A 23,054-nucleotide genomic window follows, 5' to 3' on the forward strand; every position below is an offset into this window, starting at 1 on the left:
AGAGTAAGAATAATTGTGTACAAAGTAGAGAAATATCCAATTATGTGAGCTTTGTGTAATAAAATTTGTTTAAAGTTAAAAAAATGTATTTTTGCATAATTGTTTAACTTTACAAAGCATAGCAAGGTGGATGAGTATTCAGAATATGGAATCAAAATCCCATCTCCCTAGCATAATAACAATATGATATTAACTTAATATCATTAAGCATTTGACTTAAAAAAAACTTAATATCATTAAGCATTTGACTTAAAAAAAAACTGTGTTCTTTTTTACATTTTTTTGTTGTTGTTCAAGTACAGTTGTCTCTATTTTCCCCTCACCAGTTCCCCCAACCCCAGCCATCCCCACTCCCGATCCTTGATCCTACCCCTCTTTGGTTTTGTCTATGTGTCCTTTGTACATGTTTCTGAAAACCCAAAGGGGGGAAAATGTGTTCTCATTTTAGATTAATTACACAGAACCAAAAAACTCTATTCCCCCCAGTCATTCCAAGTCCTTGAATCCATGGGTTGGGATGGAAAAGAGGGAGTGTGATACTATTTGTTCACACTAGCAAAATTTTTATAATGCCCTAGTAAGTATTCAAAAGATTGGATCAGACACAAGAATTTGTGTAGTTGTTTTCAAATATCTCATGACTTAAGAGAACAGGTGTTGAAGGAAACTCTGTTTACGTATATGCTAGGAAAGCATTCTCAGGTTTCTTTTCTAATTACAGAAAAGATGATATATTAATGTGACTGTTACCCCTATTTTCTGTAAAGAGCCAAGCAACCAGATTCATGAAGGCGACATTCAGGTGAAATGAAGTCATGGATAAGAGTCTCAAGTATTCTAGCAATAAAGCTATTTGTTTCATAACCTACAAGTTCCAACATGTTTTCCACCATGTACCTAGTACAACTTTTCTAAGGACTACTGAAAGAAAATTCCAAATCCATATATCATGGCTCTTGGATCAACTCCGACAAAATACAGAATGTCCTTGATGGGACTTTTTATGGATGCAATTGGTGTGTGCTCAAAATTTCCTTGAAATACTAATGGAAATTTTTTATTCATCAATGGAAAGTGAAAAGTAGAAAAGAACATTCAGTTCTGGAACCAGAAGACTATGAAAACAGAGAGCAAGAAGAGGAATACCTCCACTGTCCTCAGGTATGGAAAAGGAGGGAAGACAGTGAAACACTAAGGGAACATCTACATGCATCCATCACTGAGCATTACCCTTTGAAGGGAAATGATGAGAGTCAGTGGGATCACTGATTAAAGAAAAAGTGATTTTCTTTAATAATAAGAGCAAATGATTCTGCTTCAGTAATGAACAAGAGAGCTGAACACTCAGAATAAGTTCAGTACAGAATCAAACAAAAATGTAAGTCAGCCCTATTTAAGATGAGCCATCATCTCTCATTTAGGGTTTTTCAGTGGCTTCCTAACTGGTCTCTCTGCTTCCACCTCTGTCTTCATATGGTCTACCTTACATACAGTAGCCAGTGTGAACTTTTTAAAAACAGAATAAGATCCTATCTCTCCCTGATGGCTTCTGTTCACGTAGAATAAAACCCCAAGTCCTCTTCAAGGCATACAGGCTAAATATAGGTCTTAGTTTTATGGCTAATGAGTTACTTTCCTCAAAATCCCTGTGACTCATTCCCTCACTTGATCTAGGTCTTTGATGAAACATCACCTCAAAAGAGGTCATTCTTGGCCTGTGAAAAAGTAACTCTATTCCCTATCTCTGCTTTATTTTCTTCAAATACCATGTCACTATTTAACATTATGTCACATTTTTATTTCTTAATTTTTTTGTCTGACAAGAATTATGTTCCATGAGGGAAGAACTTTGTTGTTTTCACCAACATACCCTTAGAACTGAGAGATTTGCCTGGAACTTGGCAATGGCTCAGCAAATGGCAAGTGAATGAACAAATGAATGAATGAATCTTTGTCTTTGCATGGCAAGTATTCATCCATTCAGAGTTTATATTGAACTTTGTTGATGTAGTGATTTGTCAAACCAAATTTATACTTTATCTCTGATTACTTATGTAGTTTCTAGGTGTTATGAGCACTATGTACAGACAATCTCTAAGACAAACCCTGAGTACAGATGCTCAACAGTCAATGTTCTCTAGAACAGCATCTTCCCCCAGCTCCATGGCACAGGCTCGAAGGTTTTTGCCTACAGTCTGTACTGTCCTATCTTTGAATGTCACCACTTTTGTGTGTAAAGAGAGATGAGCAAGGGACTAAGAGTAAACTTGATTGTGTTTTTTTTATAAAAATACCCTTAAAAAACACATACACAAATAAAAGTCACCAAAATCCCAACACATCTGATAACCAAGCATTCCCATATTTGCTTGTCCATATATGGGGTAAGGTAATTGAGTTTCCAAGAGTTTAAAGGACATGTCATGTTTACATAGCTAGTAAGTGGCAATGCCTAGACTTATAGGTTCGTATTTGTCTGGCACCAAAAAAAATATTTTAAAAAGTAGGAAGCCAGTCTTTAATTGGAAATGGACTTTCCTATAAACTTTTAAAGCAGCCCATGCCCCAAAAGGAACTCAACAGAGCTGAACAAATTACCTGAAAACATAGTCTTGACTGTGTAGTAAATAATTGTCAACAATAGCTTCAATGACTTAAACTCCTACTGAACCTGTCAACCAGCTGAGTTGTCCCAAGATTTGAAAATAAGCTGTAGACAGAGGTGCTCCAACCATACTGTAGCCCCAGGCTTCTCTCTCTGCCAGGATTAAGAGACTGGATCTGCCCTTTATATACTTCTGCTGATGAACTGTTGCCCTTGAATAATTACACTAGAAGAAAACAAGTTGGCCTTTGGAGCAGTCCTCAGTGAATTTACAGTTACCATTTAAATATTCAAAAACTAGAATTTCTGTTTGTAGACCTGAGAATTTGACAAAAAGTTTCTATGGGAGAAACTCCATTCCCCATGGGAGGTTCAGTGAGCAGCTTCATAAAGTTATTGTTTCTTCCCTCTGTCAAATCAGGCACTTGGGATTCCAGCCAGAAGCCTCCAGTACCCAAAATTATAAGCCTGAACTGTATTGGCATTACTAGACTTTCCACAGTGAGAGGAGGAGTGTTTCACTGTATTGTGTCTTTCTTTAATCTTGAAAAGTATCAGTCTGGTCATTTTAAAAATTTTTATTGATTTTTGGGGGTTATCACAGATGGGCACAGGTAACCAGGTTCTTGGTGATCACAAATAATGAATTGGACAGAACCCACAGAGAGTTTATAGCAGAGAAAGAGCAAATTTATTAGGCAATAGCACAATCCACAAAATATGGAGCAGACCAACCTCGAGCAGAGATTAGCCCTCAGCAGCTGGAAGGATTCTGTTCTTATAGGGTGAATATTTCCTGGCTTATTTTTGGTGGGCTTTAATTGTGCATGTGTAAGTGGTTATATTACTTTTAAGCTACTGGGCATGCAATCTCCTATGATTGTCCTTGATTACCCACTGGGGCAAGGGACCTGCAATGCTAACTTATTTTAATGCTCTTATAATGAAACAAGGGTCATATAGCATCTTCTGTGCAGGGGAAGTCATGATTCCTTGTGTTAGTTTTGACTATTCCAGAGTTATTTACATGGGTGCAGTAGAATTTATTATAACAGGAGGTTTTATTGGTAACAACACATACCCTACCTTGTTCTGCTAGAAAATAGCCAAGGGTAGGGTGGTTATCCATGACTCTATTTGCCAGTGAGTTTACTGATCTTGATAATTCAGTTAGGGCATCAGTGGTACTTTTTGACACTTCTATAATCTTAGTGAGTTCCGTAGAGCAGCCTCATGGTAGGCAAAGCCTCCCCAGAGGGCCATAATGGCTATAGTGGCAGTAGCTCAGGCTACTATTAGACCAATTGTTCTGTTGACAGACTGCCTTCCAGGACCCTGGGTTATGTTTGTAATGGTAAGGTCTTGAGGTGCCAAGGTCCCTAAACATTCACCCCCATGTTTAGAGTTGGTGAGATGTACATAAGCAATAGCTTCTTGAAGTTCTGAGTAAACTGTTAGGCAGTTTTGGGGAGTTCTGCATAACCAAACAAGGCTTGGGGGTGCTTCACTGACCATGGCATGGTAGAGTTTTATTTCTTAAGGAGAGCATAAGGCAAGGGGGAAAAGCAACCCTTAAGGAGGCCTAAGCTATTTCCCCAATCTTCCCCTCCCACAGGAGGTGGTAGAAATTTTGCTAATACCCTTTGAAGTGGTTGCCTCAATTTCCAACCAATGTAATCTATAGTATTGTTGGTATCTGCATTATTATTTCTGTCAAAGCAGCAATAGATTCATAATTGAGGTAGCATACTATATGTGACCAAATCAAAGGTTTGAAATTTCTCCCTCAGAAAGGTTCTCAAGAAAGCTGGAACTTGAACCAGAGGCTAGGGCATCAAATAGGTTGATGGCTCCAGTATAAATATTATTATAACATGGGTGCATCCTATAGTACTCTCACACTTAAGAAATGAAATAAAGTAATTAAATAGCTTTAATTCTAGTGGGGTCATACAGAAGCATAAAAGAGGTTTCCACTCCCATCTGAGTCTTAAAGAAAAAGAGGAATGCATGTAATTAGAGGAAGAATTCAAAGCATTGATTAAGGATTCATTAGCTATTGGGTAGGTTTTTATATGAGTATTAGATCTGAAGGAGTTTCTGGGCTAGGATTACACATTCAACATTGGGCCAGATTTTCTTCTGCTACTAAATTTAGAGAAGCATTTATTAAAATTTTTCCATTCCATTTTTGTATACAGGATGTAGGTTAGTAGAGAATGGTTAAGATAAACAACAAAGAGATTTTCATTTTGGAAACTCATAAATATGATTTCACCTGAAAGAAATTAATAAGACTTCATACAGAAGACCAGCACTAGTAGAAAGATTATAAGAAGTATAATTATCCAAAACAATGGTGATTTTAGTACATCATCATTAATCATTACTTATCTTTTAGGGCTTCCTCATTTTGAACAGGAATCTGAGGTCCTCCAGTGGCTTGCAGGTGTAGGGGCTTTGGGTGTCCAACTGGTTCTGGGTCAGATTGGAGTCAGCAGGTTCTGGCTTTGCTCTGGAAATACAAAGCCAATTATCAATCTCTAAAAGTTTTACAGCCGTAGGAGGTACTCAGAAGTACCTGGTAGGGTCCTTTCCTGTTAGGGTTAAGTTTGTCTGCTGCTCATTCCTCTTTCCAAATTTTAATGAGTACCCATGACCCTGGAGATTTAGTAATTCAAAAGTTCCATTTTGGGGCTGGTGAGACTATGTTTCCATATTCCTGTAAAGCTTTTTACCCTTGCCCTGTTTATTATATACTTAATTGCTTAATGGGTCTCTATATTAAATATCAGTTCTAGAGTTAAAAAGGGCCTGCCATACATAATTTCAAATGTGCTGAGCTATGTATTGGCCTTAGGGGAGCCCTTAATTCTCATAAAGGCTGTAGGTAGCAACTTAGCCAAATTCTCAGAAGTCACCTGACAAAGTTTTACTAATGTTCTTTTTATTCATTCATTCATTCATTCATTGTTGTTCAAGTACAATTGTCTCCATTTTCACCCCACCACACGCCCCCCCCCTCATCACCCTCAAACCCACCTCCTTTGCTTCCTGTTTCCCACCCTCAAGCTCACCTCTTTGGTTTTGTCCATGTGTCCTTCATACATGTTACTTGATACCCCCCATTATCCCCTATTATCCTTCTCCCTGCTCCTCTCTGATAACAGTCAGATTGTTCTTTATTACAATGTCTCTGGTTGTATTTTGCTTGCTTGTTTGTTTTGTTGAGTAAATTCCACATATAGGTGGGATCATATGGTATTTCCCTTTCACTGCTTAGCTTGTTTCACTTAGAATAATGCTCTCCAGATCCACCCATGCTATCATGAAGGGTAGGAACTTCTTTCTTTCTGCTCTGCAGTATTACACTGTGTAAATCCACCATAGTTTTTGATCCACAAATTTACTAATGGGCAATTAGGTTGCTTCCAGCACTTGGCTATTGTAAATTGTGCTGCTATGAGCATTGTAGTGAATATGTTCTTTTGAATTGGTGTTACAGGATCCTTAGGGTATAATCCCAACAATGGTATCTCTGGGTCAAAAGGCAGTACCATTTTTAGTTTTTTTAGGAAATTCCATACTGTTTTCCATAGTGGCTGCACCAGTCTATATTCCTACCAATAGTACACTAGGGTTCCCTTTTCTCTACAACCTCTCTGACACTTGAGTGTTAATTTGTTTATGATGGTTATTCTCACCAGTGTGAAGTGATAACTCATTGTGGTTTTAATTTGCATCTCTCTGATGGCTAGTGATGCTGGGCATCTTTTCATATGTCTCTGGGCCCTCTATATGTCCTCCTTAGAGGAGTGTCTGTTCAAGTCCTTTGCCCATTTTTTAATTGGGCTGTTTGTCTTCCTGGAGTGGAGTTGTATAAGTCCTTTATACATTTTGGAGATCATCCCATTCACTAGAGCAACAAGAAAAATAAAGTACCTAGGAATAAACCTTACCAAGGAGGTGAAAGACTTGTACTCAGAAAACCACATCACTGAAGAAAGAAATTAAGGAAGATACAAATAAATGAAAACATATATCATGTTCATGGGTTGGAAAAATTAACATTTTCCAAGTGTCTATATTACCCAAAGCAATTTATAGATTCAACACAATCCCTATTAAAATCCCAATGACATATTTCACAGATATAGAACAAAAATTCCAAAAACATATATGGAACCATAAATGACCCCAAGTAGCCACAGCAATTTGGAGAAAGAAGAACAAAATAGGAAGGATCACAATACCTGATATCAAACTATATTACAAGGCCACCATAATCAAAACAGTATGGTACTGGCATAAAAACAGACACATAGACCAATGGGACAAAGTAGAAAGCCCAGGAATAAGCACATGCCTTTATGGTCAATTAATATTTGACAACAGGGCACAACCATAAAATGGAATAAAAATAGCTTCTTCAACAAAAGTCATTGGGACATCTGGACAGCTACATGCAAAAACATGAAACTCGACCACCAACTTATACAGTATCCTAAAAAATAAATCCAAGGTGGATAAAAGACTTAAATATAAGTCGTGGCACCATAAAAGTCCTAGAGGAGAACATAGGCAAGAAAATCTCAGATATTACATGCAGCAATACTTTCACCAAGACAACCCCTAGAGCTCTAAGAGGCATAAAGGGAAAAATAAACAAATGGTACCTCATCAAAATAAAAACTTCCTCATGGCTAAAGAAAATAGTATTAAAATAAAAAGAGAACTAATTGTATGGGAAAACATATTTGCAGATAATACCTGAGACAAGGGTCTGATCTCCAAAATATAAAGAACTAATGTCCTTTCTAAGATTTGATTTACACATTTTTATCTTTCCAGAGGACTATGATTTCCAAGTGGAGTGGGGATAATATTTTATGCCAAAGGCTTTCAGAGACTGCTTGAGTGATCTTAGAAATGAAGGATGACCCATAATCACCTTGTAGGGGTCATGAGAGACTGAATTGGTGTGTTATTTCCTTTAGGAGACCTTTTGTTACTTTTATGGCCTTCTCCATCTTTGTTGGAAAAGCCTCAATCCATCCACTAAAGGTATCTATCAGGACTAGTAAGTATTTATATCCCCTACAAGGAGACATTTTGGTAAACTCAATCTGCCAGTTCTCTCCTGGATAGGTCCCTTTTCTCTGAATAGATTCTATCAGTGAGGGAAAAGATGGCTTTTGCCCAGGGTTATTGTAGGCACAAAGAGTACAAGCCTGGCAAATATTTTTATGGTAGTAGCTGTTCCACTGTTTATGAATAATTTATTAACCATTGTTATCATAATATCCCTTCCAGTGTAGAAAGAGGTGCGTGCAAAGCCTTTAAGAATTTCCACTGGGAATCCTAGAGAAGGAAGAATTTCTGACCAATATATATCCAGGGCCCTTCATGGACACCTCCTTGCTCCAAATTCCAAGATATTTCCTCAGATATATAGTTGGACTTGATATCTGAGCCATTTACAGAGAAGAATGAGACTATTTGTTTGGCAGTCCATAGTGCTTACTTTCTCTGCTTCTTGGTCTGCTCTCCTATTTCCCTGAGAGATAGGGGACATATCTGTCTGATGACCTTAGGAATGCATGACTGCCACTTGTTCTGGGAGCTTAACTGCTTCCATCAGATTTAGGATTTCTGCCCCATGTTTAACAAGGGAATTCTTAGCAGTGAGAAGTCCTCTTTCTTTCCATATGACAGCATGAATATGTAGAACAAGGACAGTATATTTGGAGTCTGTATATATATATAAGCCCTTTTTCTTTGTCCTAGAATAAGTGCTCAGGTAAGGGCTATTTTTGGGTCCTTTGGGCTAAGGTTGAGGGTAGAAAGTGTTCTGCCTCGATGGTGTTATATAAACTACTACAAAACTTGTTTTTCACTGTCCATTTTGTACAAAGCTTCTTCCACTGGCAAAATATCATCAGAATTTTCTAAGGGTTGCTCTAACAAGTCAGTCCTGCTGGAGTAATGAAGATTAATAATCTGAGAAGGAAAGGGTCAAACCTGCGGATGATTCTGTAGGCATCAAGGAGGCTGAATTTAAAGTATTAGTTTTTTTACAGTTACTTAAGGATTGTCCAGGCAAAAGGATTGATATTTGGACAGTCTATTTCTTGTTAGCCAAAGAGCCCTTTCATTTCTAGTACTCCTTTTATCTGAGGTGGAGTTAAGACCTCTAACTTCGGCCTGACAGTTAACTTAGCAGCTTCCTCAGTTAGCATGGCTATGGCCACCCAGTTGCTGCAGTATCCAGCTTTTTAGAGGAGTATACAACCAGTCATTTCCTAATTACTGGACTTAGACCCCTAAGGCTATTCCTTGTCTCTAAGGCTTATTTAAGTTAGGATGTCTAAGGCCAGGGGCTTGATTAGAGCCTGCTTGACTTTATTGAAAGCCTGATCATGTTCCTTTTCCTATATAATGGGTTTAATGTCTGGCCCCTTAGTAGCTTCATACAAAGGTTTGGCAATTAGTCCAAAGTTAGGGATCCAAATCATACTGAATCCTGCCATTCCTAAAAAAGAGCAAAGCTGCTGTTTAGTAGCAGGTGCAGTTAACTTTAATTCTCTCCTATAATTGCTTAGACCCAGGGCCCAAAATATACCCTAAGTAATTTATTTTTTTTTTGGTATTCTGGACTTTCTTTATTGATACCCAATATCCTTTTTCATCTAGAAAATTCAGAGTTTGGATGGTATTTTAATCAAAAGCCTCCTTGGAGGGCCTGCAGATTAGTATAAAATCTACATATTGTAAAATGTCTCCTCCTTGTAATTGTATCTCTCTAAGATCCTTTTCTAATACTCTAGCAAATAGGTGAACACTACCCCTAAACCCTTGCAGCAACACAGTTCATGTGTATTGCTAATGTGTCATTGTCTTTGGATCAGTTCACTCAAAAGCAAACATATACTGAGTGTCAGAATGCAAGGGATGCAGAAGAAGGCATCTTTCAAATCTAACACTGAATACCACTGAGCATCATCAGGTACCTGCAGGAGCAAGTTTTAAGGATCAGCTACTATTGAATGTAAAGGGACTACCACTTCATTAACTAACCTTAGATCCTGGACTAGCCTGTACTCTCCAGTGGGTTATATTATGGGTAAACTGAGAGTGTTGCAAGGAGATTGAAACGAACTATAAGTCTATGTTGTATATATTTAGTAATGATAGCTGCAACCCTTCCACAGCCTCCTACTTAATAAAATATCACTTCCTGTGAGGATAATCTAACCTTGGCTTTAATTGGACTTTAACGAGTAATACAGTCTTTGCTCTTTCTGGAATCCCCACCTCCAAAACTAGTGGGTTTACTACATCCAGAACCAAACTTGGACTCTCTCCCTGGTCAGCTAACCAAAAATTGTCACAGGTGGGCACAGGTAAACAGGTTCTTGGTGATCACAAAGAATGATTGAACCAAACATGGAGTTTATAGCAAAAAGAGAGCAGATTTATTGAGCAATAGTACACTCCACAGAATATTGATTGGACCAACTCCAAGCAGAGATTGGCCCTCAGCAGCTGGAGGGAATCCATTCTTATAAGGCGGATATTTCCTGACTAGTTTTGGTGGGTTTTTATTGTGCATGCGCAAGTAGTTATATTAGTTTTAAGCTACTCTGCATGTGAACTCCCATGATTTCTTTTGATTGCTCACTGGGGCAAAGGACTCACAATGCTAATTTATTTTAATGCTGTTATAATGAAGCAGGGGTCATGTAGCATCTTCTGTGCAGGTGCAGTCACAATTCATCACAACTCAGGACTTTCTAGGAAGCAGGAACAACTGATCTTAGAACAGGATTTCTGTCCTGTATCAATGTCCCTTGTCCTAGTTCTGGAGCACCTCTGGAGTTTCCTTATTCCTGAGAAACTGGTCTTAGAATATTGTCTCTCTTCTATATTGATGTCCTTTGTCCTAGTCATGGAGTGCCTCCATGTTTTCTTATTTCTGATTATCTCCTGCCTCAGGGTGACATTTGTTAATAAAATTATATAGTTTTCGAATATTACAACTCTATAATACATCATCAGTATATTGTATTATGTGTTCACCACCCCAAGTCAAGTCTCCTTCCATCACCATTTATCCTCCCTTTACCCTATTCTTCCTCCCCAAACCCCCATTCCCTCTGGTTATAACCATATTGTTGTCTGTCTACGAATTACTGTTTTTCTGTAATCCCTTCACATTTTGCCCCTGCCCCCCAACACTTTGTTACGTGTTAATACATTGAACCATCCAGTGTGACCTAAGAATTACCAGAACCCCCTCATTACAGTGCCTAGCATGGTGTTCCACAAAGAGGAGACACTGGATGAATATTTGTTGAATAAATTACAGAATGGGTGAAAGGAAAGTGAGAGTCAGAGTCATCAGGGAATTGGAACAGGAATTTGGGAGCCTCAGCTTTAAGCTTATGCCTGGAAGGATCTCAGTCCTAACATCTGACATCTTGAGAACCTCAAGCCTTGTCTAAAACCCTGCAAGACTATTAAACCCAACTCCCCAACTGCTGCAAGTTTACAAAATAAAAGGTAGGTGAAACTGTTCCAATTTCCACATTCTTTTGTTTTGTATCCCTGAGTATTTCCCTTACTTTCTTGAGATATCAAATGTGCATTTAAAATGATATTTGTAATATTTTATTCAGCATTTCCAAGTGTTTTTAGCAGAAATGTTTTAGGTTATCTCACTTATTTCTTTACTGAAAATGAAACTGCATTTCTTTATAATATGCTTTTCAGAGACAAAGAAATTCTATACCAGGTTTTTTCCTTAGTTTTATTTACTTGGGTCATCATTCTTCAATCCATGCTTGAGAAAAACATACCCAGAGAATGCACATTCTGTCCTGTCTCCAGGCTCCCTGAAAATAACTGCTTTCCAAATCACCACACTTCTGGTGAATCCCCACTTCCCTTAACAAACTGGCATTCACTCAGGTCCATCCCTCTTCCTTCTTCCATATTTCAGAAATCCTTCATCCCTAGTTCTCAAATTTAGGAAAGTATCTGCCAAACCCAGGTTCAATAACAGCCCTCTCCCAATATTATACAATGACAACTGAGTGCACTGAGTAATAGCTGATATTCAGCAAAGTACTTTCACATAACATTATCTCCTTTTAATCTTCTCAACATCCCAGTAAAATGGAAGCTGTTGTCTTTAATCTACAGGGAAAAGAAAGACTCGGAAAGTTTAAATGGTTTGCTTAAAGTTACAAGGTGGTAACATTGGCTTCAATTCCAAATCTCCTAAATCTATATCCAGTTAACCTGGGACAACATCTATCAGCCTCAGATGTCACTCCACCACCTACGCTATGTCAGGGTTCAAGTAGTCACCAAGAATAGTATATTCTTGGTTCTCAAAGTGTGATCCAGGCCATCACCTGGGAGTCTGTCAGAAATACAGATTCTCAGGCTCCAACCCAAAACTGCAGAAATAAGAATTTTTTTTAACAAGACCCATGGTAATTTGTGTACACTTTAAACTTTGACAAAACTACCCAAATCACTTAAAACTCATTAGTTCCTTACTCTTCTTAGAGGCCTTTACATTTGTTATCTCTAGTGAGGCAGAATGGATGTTCTTCGTGCTTTGTATGCAAATTCAGGAAGATCAAAATAAAAGTTACCTCATATGCTCTATCAGTTATCAAAAGTAGGTTTTCCACAATAGATACTCCAAGGTTATTTTCAACTTTTATTAGTTTATAGAGTTGGTTTTTGCTCTCTACTTTCTTGCTTCCTCTTTTTTTTTCTCCTGGGCACCAGTGAAATTTCATGGTTATTGTTCCAGGAGAGAGTTGGCAGTGTCACTAGAAAACTTCTCTGTAGCTAATGAAAAAGCCCACAAAGCAGGGATCTTTGCTTGTGTACGTTCAAATCCTGGCTCTACCACATTTCAGCTGTGTGACACTTCAGGAAAGTTCCTTCTCCTTTCAGTTTCACTGCTTTCATTTATAATAATATTTGCTTTTCAGAGTTTTGTGAGAATTCATAATAATATTATAGAGTGCCTAGCACTGGGATTGGTTCTTTGCAGACAACAAATGTTTTATGACTGGATGAATAAATAAATGAATGAACAAATAAATAGGAACTATGTGAAGGAAGGGCCAGAGTGGGAAAAGACCAGAGGCAAGAAAGCCTCTGGAAAGGGATAATTACTTGGGTGTGTTTATTAAACATTGTTTCCTGTAATTACAGAAGAAGGGGAAGATGATGAAGGAAGTTTATAATGTTAGGTTTAATAACCCAACAGGCACTTAATCAATGAGTGGCCCATGGATACTGGAATTGGGAAATAATCAGAGTGTGCAAAAGTAGCATGCACATTATAAACTAACTTCCAAACATGAATACTAGTGTTACTAAGTAGTGAATAGTGGTGCTGCTTCTTTAGTTTGATATTCTTTTACCATTCTTTTATTGATTGCCCTAGAAATTGCAACATCTGCATTTAGAAAAAAATATTAATTTATTTTTAGAGAGAAGGGAAGGGAGGGAGAATGAGAGTGAGATAAACATTGATGTGAAAAAGAAACATTGATTGATTGCCTCTCATATGCACACTCCAATGAGGGACTAAACCTCTAACTTAGGCATGTGCCCTGACCAAGAATTGAACTGGCAAACAATGCCCAACCAACTGAGCTACACTGGTGAGGGTGCAACTTCTGCATTTTTTTTATTTTAAGATTTTTTAAAAGATTTTATTTATTTATTTTTAGAGAGAGAAGGGAGGGAGAAAGAGAGAGAGAAACATCAATGTGCGGTTGCTGAGGACCATGGCCCACAACCCAGGCATGTGCCCTGACTGGGAATCGAACCTGCGATGCTTTGGTTCGCAGTCTGAGCTCAGTCCACTGAGCTACACCAGCCAGGGCTAACTTCTGCATTTTTAACAAGCACTTTAACTGTTTCTGATACACGTTAATGTTTAAGAATTACTTCCGCATTTGAAGGAAGAACCCCCAAATAAGAAAAAGCCAACAAATGTGGGGAAAAGAGTTTGTTTTGAGGAAGGTACAGAAAAAAACTAAATGAGGAATAATATGAGAAATAAGGCTACAACCTGAAAAGTGGGCCCCCAATCACTGTATTCTCTTTTTGGACTTATTTTTTAGTGCCTTGATTTGTTAAGAGGTATCTTCCAGAATATATTTGAAACTTGTGGGACAAATTGACTATTCTGAGGCACAGCCACCTTGTACACTCCACCCAGAAACTGGTCATCCCTAACCTTTAGTCAGTTAACTGTGAGGTACAGTGTAATCTTGACCATAGGAGAGGTAGGAGCCAGAAGACATTTCCATCCGGTCATCCCTTCAGCATATATATTAACACTGTCTTTTAGACATAATTCTCAACATTTTTAAGGACAAAAAGAAAGAAGATTTCAAAAAATTTTATGAAAGCAGCTTCTGGTGCACCACACTTATCTTCAGACCTACTACTAAGGTTCTGACTCAAATTTGGCACCAGATGATTAGCACTCAAGATTCCACATAGCTACAGATGGTCAGGAAATCTAGACACTTCTTAGACCTCAAAGCAATATACTGAACGCAGGTTACTGCATTCTCTACTGATGATATGATTGTTCAATAGATGTGCATATGAATTCTCTTTATACCTACAATATTTTTAAATATTTCAAGAAAAGAATTGCATGGTTATTTTAATTTTTCTTAAAAATCTGTTTTAGAACTGCATTGGTCTAAAAATAGAAAATGGAAGTATAGCACATTTTTAACATGTATATTATTTCACCCAAAGAATTCCTGTATCATTTACCCTTTTGTTTAGAAACAAACCTGATTTATTTGTACCTATTTTGCATTAACCTGTAAGATAGAATCTACTTACATATATGCCTTCAAATACCTGTTGTTTTGTTTTGTTTTAGGGCCTCTTAAGTTTCTCTGTAACAACTTTGACAAATAAGGTTGGAGGTGCATTCTATGTCTCAAGGAATCACAGGCAGATACCTGAGACCTAGAGGATGAGCCTTATAGACACTTAAACACCTAGGATAGCCAACAAGTATAGATAAATTATCCAGAATATTTCTCTCCAGAGACATATTTACTATACACGTCAGAAACCCATGATACATGATGATTCAAGTGGCATTTTCTTAACATTTTTCCAAATGTTTTTGTTCTTTTTATCCTCCCTCTGCCCTGTACTCTCCCACCCTCTAGCATCCTCCCTTTAGTTCATATCCATGGGTTGTACATAAAAGTTATTGGACTTCTCTGTTTCCTATACCATTCTTAATGTCCCCTCATCTATTTTATGCCTACCAATTGTATTCCTTATTCCCTATATCTTTCCCTCATTCTTCCCCTCCTACTCCCCACTAAAAATCCTCCATATGATCTCCCTCTCTCTGATTCTATTCCTGTTCTAGCTGTTTGCTTAGTTTTTGTGTTTTATTTTGTATTTACTTTAACAGTCTTAATATTTTTTAATTGTTGTTGAAGTACAGTTGTCTCCATTTTCACCCTGCCATGCCCCCCACCCCACCCATCCCTACCTCCCACCCTCGAACCTACCCCCTTTGGCTTTTAGATTCAGTTGTTGATAGTTATGAATTTGTTGTCACTTTACTGTTCATAGATTTTTACCTTCTTCTATTTCTTAGATAAGTCCCTTTAACATTTCATATAATAAAACCTTGGTAATGATGAACTCCTTTAACGTTACCTTATCTAGGAAGCATTTTATCTACCCTTCCATTCTAAAAGATAGCTTTGCTGGGTAGAATAGGCCCTTCCTCCACAAACAGCCCCAGCGAATACCTAAGGCACTTCCCCTCTTATAACATAACAGGTGCACCAAAACAAAGAAATATGGCCCAAATGAAAGAACAGATGAAAGCTCCGGAAAAAAAGGTAAGTGATGAGGAAACAGACAACATATCTGATGCAGGGTTCAAAACTGGTAATCAGGAGGCTTACAGAACTGATGGAGATCTGTCACAAAATAAAGGAAGAAATGAAGGCTACCCAAAGTGAAATAAAGCAAAATACACAGGGAACCAACATTGAAGGGAAGGAAACTGTAACTCAAATCAACAATTTGGAACAAAAGGAAAAAATAAACACCTAACCAGAACAGAATGAAGGAACAAGAATTCAAAAAATGAGTAGAGGCTTAGGAACCTCTGGGACAACTTTAAGTGCTCTAACATCAGAATCACAAGGGTGCCAGAAAAAAAAAAAGAGGATGAGCAAGAAGTTTAAAACTTGTTTGAAAAAATAATGAAAAACTTCCCTAATATGGCAAAGGAAATAGACTTCCAGTAAGTCCAGGAAGCCCAGAGAGTCCCTAAAAAGATGGACCCAAGGAAGCACACAAAAGGGACATCATAATTAAATTACCTAAGATTAAAGATAAAGAGAGAATCTTAAAAGCAATAAGAAAAAATGTGAGAGTTACCTACAAAGCAGTGCTCATAAGACTATCAAAAGAAAGGTTTATTCAGGCAAGAAGGGGCTAGAAAGAAGTATTCAAAGTCATGAAAAGCAAGGACCTACATCAAACTGCATTTTCTAAAACATTTTTTTAAAATGCGTTCCAGACCCATGAAATATTTTGTGAAGAAAAAAGCTGCTTATGAGGAAATCAGTTTACAAAGCTGTGTTTTTTGAGGTTGAGGATAAAAGCAGTAATTGTTGTACATAGTGGAAACTCTACTGACATATCCACAACTAAAGAAGAACAGCAATAACAATTACTTTGCTCAGTCCAAATGCACAACCCAACAGGAAGGGCAAAGCTGGTATCCACGAACACTTGAGGAGGAATCATTCCACAGTCTTTACCAAGTAACCAGAACATTATATTCATTCTTTTTTCTTTGAAGAGTCTATTTATTTATTTTTAGAGAGGATGGAAGGGTGGGAGAAAGAGGGAGAGAAACATCAATGTGTGGTTGTCTCTCACAGGCCCGCTAGTGGGGACCTAACTTGCAACACAGGCATGTGCCAGGACTGGGAATCAAACCTATGAACGTTTGGTTCACAGATCCATGCTAAATCTGACCTACACCAGCCGGGGATTATTTTCATTCTTTATGACTACAGAAGGCACAGTCTTCCTCTTGGAGCAATATGAAGATGTCAAGGCTCTCCCACAAATGTTTTCTAGCATGTTTTTACTTTCTCTCATAGTGTTTGTAATTATTTTCTTTATTTTCATTTGGTTACTATTTTTCCAACTTAGAATGTAAGCTCCAAGACAGGAGAATGTCATTCTTGTTCACAGATGCCCTAAACACATGCTTGACACAACACAGGTATGAATAATTTGTTAAGTAAGTGAATGGATGAAGTTCTGTCATACAGGCCTGGCTTCCAGGGCCTTGAGTTTACTAAGAGCCATTAAAATGATGTTCATAGCAGCAAAATTTATAATAGCCAAGTGCTGGAGGCAACCTAAGTGCCCATTAGTAAATGAATGGATGAAAAAACTGAGGTACATTTATACAATGGAATACTACACAGCAGGAAGAAAGAAGGAGCTCCATTTCATGGCAGCATGGATGGAACTGGACAGTATTATACTAAGTGAGATAAGCCAGGCATTGAAAGACAAATACCATATGATTTCACCTGTAAGGGGAACCTAATCAACAAAACAAACAAGTGGGCAAAATATAACCAGAGACATGGAAATAAAGAACAAATTGACAGTAACCAGGGGGGTGGGAGGAGAGGGATAATGGGGAAAAGGAGGGGAAGAGTCTCTAGGAACATGTATAAAGGGCTCATGGACAAAGCCAAAGGGGAGTAAGATTGAGGTTGGGAGGTGGGGGTCAGTGGAGTGTGGGAGAGTGGTGGTGGGATTTTTTTGTAACTTCTTTGCAAGCCCACCTACTGTGTCCACACTGGTCTCACCTGTGTTTCGTGGAATCATACAAAATTAAGCCACTTCTTACAGGGTCTTAGTGATGCTGATGAATTCCAATTTTTGCAGGTAAACCTCAATCTGTCTATGCTTCATTTTATTTTTTCCAGTTTTACTGTTTTATAATTGACAAATAAATTAAAGATATTTAGGGTATACAATGTAAAATTAAATATATTTACAACTTAATTGACATATCCATCACCTCACCTAATTACCTTTTGTGTGTAATGAAAACACTTCAGATCCACTTCTTAGCAAATTTCAAATACACATACAGTATTATTATAGTTCTATGTTGTATATTAGATTCCCCAGACTTAGTAATCTTATAGCTGAAGTACCCTTTGATCAACATCTCTTCATTTCCCCCACTCCAGGCCATGACAACCACTACTTAACTCTCTGGTTCTATGAGCTCAACTTTTTAGATTTCTCATACTTGTATATTGTGGATACTGATAGAGATTCAACAACCTGGAGTCTGAAGGTCAGGTTCTCCACCCAGGCATTGCCCTTAGACCTGGGAACTGGTCCATCTGAGCCTGAGCTCAGGAGGACAAAGCACCAATGGCTTTCAGTTATGAGAAAGCTAAGCTTCATGGAAGCCCAAAGGAGAGAGGGATAGTATTCCTCACAGATTGACATATCCACACCTGCTGCAACTGAGTTCTTACATTCTAAAGTGAACATTTTCACTTGTCATGCACAGCTTAAATTAGTTTAGAACAATTCCCTTGAGAGCAAAGGAACACAATTCAGAGATAAAGGTGCTGATCTAATAATGATGGTAAAAAGTAATTATAATAGCCAACACTTATTTGGTGTTTACTAAGATCCTGTATTTTGTAAGCACTATGCATGTCACGGCATTTAATCCTGTCAAACTACTTTATAACACAATTTCTGCTGTTGTGGTGAAAGAAGCAGGATACCTACTAGATCAAACAATGGCAAGCAAGGAAACAATCACAAAGCATTTTAGGGCCCCTTTCTACCTTTCCACAGATTCCCCACAGAACTTGAAGTGACAGAGGAGTTGGAAAGTCTGGGATTCAATCAATGTTTCTGCCTCTCCTCACCACCCAGTGGCTACCTCGGACTTTATTGTATTGATTTGGCTCATATCAGAGGCATAAATCATCAGTCCAAATAGACTCCTACAGCCATTAGTTATTCTAGACACTTTAATCCATTACTCAACACATTACTCATATTCTGGTACCAAGAGGGAATGGCATGAAATCAAGGTTAATTACACATGGATGAAACATTAGTAATGTTGAAAACACCTGACCTGTGAAGAAACAGCCAGAGTGTGAAAACACATGTCTAAAAGTTTTAAATTTTGTCATTTGAAATCCTTGCCATGAATGTTATCTTTAGGCACATAGCATCTTTGTGTTAGTGATCAACTTTTAAATAATCATCCTCTACTTTGAGTAACTCCCAATCAAAAATGAGTCGCTGACCTTTTCCTCTGTGTTTTATTTCAGTTAACCAGAATAAACACATGGAAATTTTACTATGGAGACCAAAGGTACCCAGTCTCTCACTTAAAAATTGACACACCAACAGACAAACAAAAGATGGATTTTCTGGATATTTTTGGGAAAATCATGGCCCAAATGTTAAGCTTAAGTCAGCCACCCCTTTTCCTTCAGGAAAAAATGTTTCCAATGCATATGTCTTGAATTATGCCACAGATAAATTATAACAGTCTGGTTAGGGAACTTATTTGCTATTCACCAAGCATATGTTTCCTAGGATAAAAGAACCTAGAAAATATGTTTTTAAAACAATAAATAAAACATCTTTGGGGTAGGGAGCAGTTATATTTGTATTCTACAGAATGACTTTTGGATTGGTCAAAAAACCCAAGGCCACTGGGATGGAACAATTCTGCAGTGCCTTTGAGGAGATCAGTATCATATATGTGTCCCAGCTAATGTGCCAGCAGAAGAACCAGTATTTTCTTAAGTTTATAAGAGTAGTAAACAAAACAGGAGAACCAATAGTAGCCCAATACACAGATATGTAAAGGAGACCGATGTCTCTTGCATAAACAAATCCTTTTAGTTGAATTTTGGTAAGGAAATGTGGAAGGGAAGAGGCTCAACATTTTTAGCATATCATTGGAAAATGTCATCTCACTTTAAAAAATAACACTGAATGAAGAAATACTGTTTTGGTGATTACTGCAGAAGCACTCCTATACAGTTTCCTCTCCTTCATGGTGACTCTGGGAGGGAAGCCTGAGTTTGCAGTGGTGTAGACAGCCAGACATGGGGGCCAAAATGTTATGAAGTACCCAAGAAGGTATGGGAAGGTGAGGACAACAGGGGTGGCCATGAGCAGAGGGCCAGTATCAAGCCATCGGGCCCCTCTTTCTGTCTTGTCTCCATCCAGAGGCCTGTCACCAGGTGACCATACTGACCCTGTCTCTATTTTAAGTATTTCTATTTTGTTCAGATATGGATTGTTATTTTCTTTTTCACTTTAAATGAAAGACAAATGCCATATGATCTCACCTATAAGTGATACATAATCAACAAAACAAACAAGCAAGCAAAATACAACCAGAGACATTGAAATAAAGAACAAACTGACAATAATCAGAAGGAAGGTGGGAGGGGATAATTGGGGAATTAGGGGTAAGTGTTGTCAAGAAACACGTATAAAGAACACATGGACAAAGCCTAAGGGGAGTAAGATGGAGGGTGGGAGGTGGGGATGGCTGAGGTGGGGGAAAGTGATGGGGGGAAATGAAGACAACTGTACTTGAATGACAAGAAAAAAGAATAAATATTTAATATTTACATATTTTAAAATATTGCATTCATATATTTATCACCATTATTGAATTGTTAGTGTCCCCTTAAATGTTGTACCTGAGATAAGTGCCTCTCTTGGCTTACATTACTACCTCATTTCCTACTGTGAGGGGTAAGGTCTATCAGGGTTCCTCAGAGGGAAATCACCTGCTGTCCAGGCCAGGCAGTGAGAGAAAACTGCTCAGGAATTGCCAGCTGTCAAGGGAAGTGTTGCCTCCAGGCAAAGAACTCACCCTACCTCAACAAATCAATCCAAGCAGAATTTACAAAGTCTAAATCCCAAACTGAAAATCAACATTGCAGTTGTGTTTTTGGACCTCTTATCTCAGTTCTTTGTCTGTTATTTGATTAGTCAGACCTCCAAGTTCAGTTTCCTCCTGTGTTAAACAACAATAAGTTCCACCATTTTATTACAACTGTGAAACAGAAGAGCAAGGCTCTTGTCCAGGACCACTGTATCTGGGTGGCCATGCAGGATGTGTACTACACAAATGCAAAAAGTGCTATCCACGGAGTGCAATTTGACAGGCACCCCCTGGAGTTGTGCCATATGGCATCCCTATCCTAGTGCTCTAACTGTAGCTTGTGACTTCTTAGCAATAGCCAGATAGAATTGGACCAGGAGTAGGCACCTGACCAAAGGGAGCCAGTCCAATTCTTATATGGACATCGAACTGAGAGACACAGGAACCATGTCAGTGGGGTGAATGAAGAGGCATGAGACCAGAGGCCCAGCCATCATCATAGGCTGCCCAGGTTAGGGCAGCAAAAGAAGGGAAGAATGAAGAGGGAGATGAAAAGAAGACAGGGAGAGATGAAAGAGCTCATGTGACCTGGTAGAAACAGTGAAAAAAGCCTTATTTTCCACTTTCCAAGAATCCTTTCAGACAGCTTTCCTTTCCTTCTCTGGGTTTCTAAGAGATCTTTATGTTGTCTTTTAAATAAACTCCTCTTTATATTGGCCTAAGTTTAAGGGCCTCCTGATTTTTGTAGAGAGGTGCCCATTCTTGACCAGACATCAACAAATGGAATTTTTATTTATTGTTCAAAAAGGATGCTTGAATCTCACACTCAGATTCATGTGTGTAAGAAATATGACTTTATTTTTCTATATCACAGCTGAATTTCTATTTTGAGAGCTCTGGTGAAGGGGTATCAGAAGCTTAGTCCATCATTTCAAGATTCCAGAAAGGATGAGTTTTATCAAGGTTGCAGAGGTAGAGTGGTAGACATTGAGCTCTCAGTTACCACCATTAGCTATGCACAGTAGCACCTGAGATGCCCCTCACCCACTGGCCCTGGTTATCATTTAACAAGCTCACTAATGCCTGGTCCATTTCCCATATATGTTTCTACTTTTGCTTCTCATGTGCTTCTCTCTGGTCCCAGAACTTCATTTACTGCTATATGCCATGTTGAGCTGAGAGAAAATGTGGGGCCATTCAAGAATTCATACACTTGGATCAGAGAATCATTCTTTGCTCCCACACTGGGCCACAGGAAAGCAATTCTGTATAAGGGCCTTCCTCCCTGCACAGTCATTGCTCTTCCGAGCACCACCAGCAAGATGCAGATCCTTTGTGTGTCCAGTTCCCACAAGCCTATTTTAGACTTGATTTGGATAAGAACTGGGCACAATTTGTCTTTATCAAAGATTATCCACAGAAAAGCTTCCACATGCAACCTGTAATTCTCTGATGTTTCTTACTCCACGGAATCTTGTTTCCCTCTGGGTAGGCAGCTGGCCTTTGGCCCTATGGTATTCTAACTCATATATTTGTTGCTCATCCCTAAGGGTCTTCTCTCTCCTGATCCCTCTGTATTTTAGAACCCAAAGCCAAATTTGACTTCTTTTCCTACATTTGCTCTATAACCTACATTGTCTAAGGAAATAAACTCAGACTGGTCTAGTTTACTGAGTTGAAGCCAGAACCAAGTGAACTAGGAAAATTAAGATGCTCCTCAATTTGTGATGGGATTACATCCTAATAAACCTCGTATGTTAAAAATATTGTAAGTTTGAAAGTGAATTTAATACAACCAACCTAATGAGCATTGTAGCTTAACCTAACCTAACTTAAATGTGCTCAGAACATTTACATTAGCCTACAGTTGGACAAAATCATTTTATTGTTGTCCAGCTTCATGACAGAGTAACATACAGCATATCTCAAGTCCAGAAAAACATAAAAATTCAAAGTAAAGTTTCTACTAAGTGTGTATCACTTTTGCCCATAATAAAGTTGAAAAATAAATTGTAAGTTGAAGCATTATAAGACAGGAATCATCTGTACTAGAAAAATCCTCAGTGCTATTTCACATTATTGCCCCACAACAATGGATAAGGATGCTATAGTCTCACCAAGCTTTATTCTAGCCATAGGCCATGATATCACTGTCCAATTCCTATAGGTGATATTTGCAAAACTGCAGTGGGTACCTCCAACCTTCAGCTAAGTTGATGCCTCTATGATTCTGCCATTTCAAATGTGATAATGGTGATGATGTATGATGTACCACCTATCTAGTTTACTTTACAATTCACCTTCAGAGTAAATCTTACAGTGTAAAATATGGGAGGAAGTAAATTGCAAATTGACACATGTCCTCCTTCCCTTTTTCACCTTTTCTATGTAATAAAAACATTTTAAAAATGTTTCCTTAGA

This window comes from Phyllostomus hastatus, unplaced genomic scaffold (genome assembly GCF_019186645.2).
Source record: "Phyllostomus hastatus isolate PE091 unplaced genomic scaffold, TTU_PhHast_1.1 phas_scaffold_46, whole genome shotgun sequence".
Classification (NCBI taxonomy): Eukaryota; Metazoa; Chordata; class Mammalia; order Chiroptera; family Phyllostomidae; genus Phyllostomus; species Phyllostomus hastatus.